We start from the raw sequence: 572 nt of genomic DNA, 5'->3' as shown, positions 1-572 counted from the left end.
CCCGTCCTGTCACGGCTATGGAGGCCGTTTGTGAACTCTCTGCCCGTCCTGTCACGGCTAAGGAGGCCATCTGTGAATCCTCGTCCTGCCCTGTCACGGCTATGGAGGCCCTCTGTGAACCCTCTGCCCATCCTGTCACGGCTATGGAGGCCATTTGTGAACTCTTTGCCTGTCCTGTCACGGCTATGGAGGCCGACTGCAAACTCTCTGCCTGTCCTGTCACGACTATGGAGGCCGTCTGCAAACTCTCGGCCTGTCCTGTGACGGCTATGGAGGCCGTCTGCAAACTCTCTGCCTGTCCTGTCACGGCTATGGAGGCCATCTGTGAACTCTCTGCCTGTCCTGTCAAGGCTATGGAGGGCACTTATGAACTTTTGTCCTGCTCTGAACCGGTCATGGAAACCCTAAATGAACTTCTTGTGTTCCCTGCCTTGGCCCCTGAAACCATGAATGCACTGCCTGCATTGTCTGTCTCTGTTTTCCCTAGTCCCGGCTCCGTCTGCTCTGCCATGGTGGTCCTCTGCTCCGCCGTGGTGGTCTACTGTCTGGCTCTGGTGGTCCTCTGCTCCGCC

The sequence above is a fragment of the Sinocyclocheilus anshuiensis genome, unplaced genomic scaffold, assembly GCF_001515605.1.
Source record: "Sinocyclocheilus anshuiensis isolate Anshui unplaced genomic scaffold, SAMN03320099.WGS_v1.1 scaffold1075, whole genome shotgun sequence".
NCBI lineage: Eukaryota > Metazoa > Chordata > Actinopteri > Cypriniformes > Cyprinidae > Sinocyclocheilus > Sinocyclocheilus anshuiensis.
Note: the sequence above shows the minus strand (reverse complement) of the source record.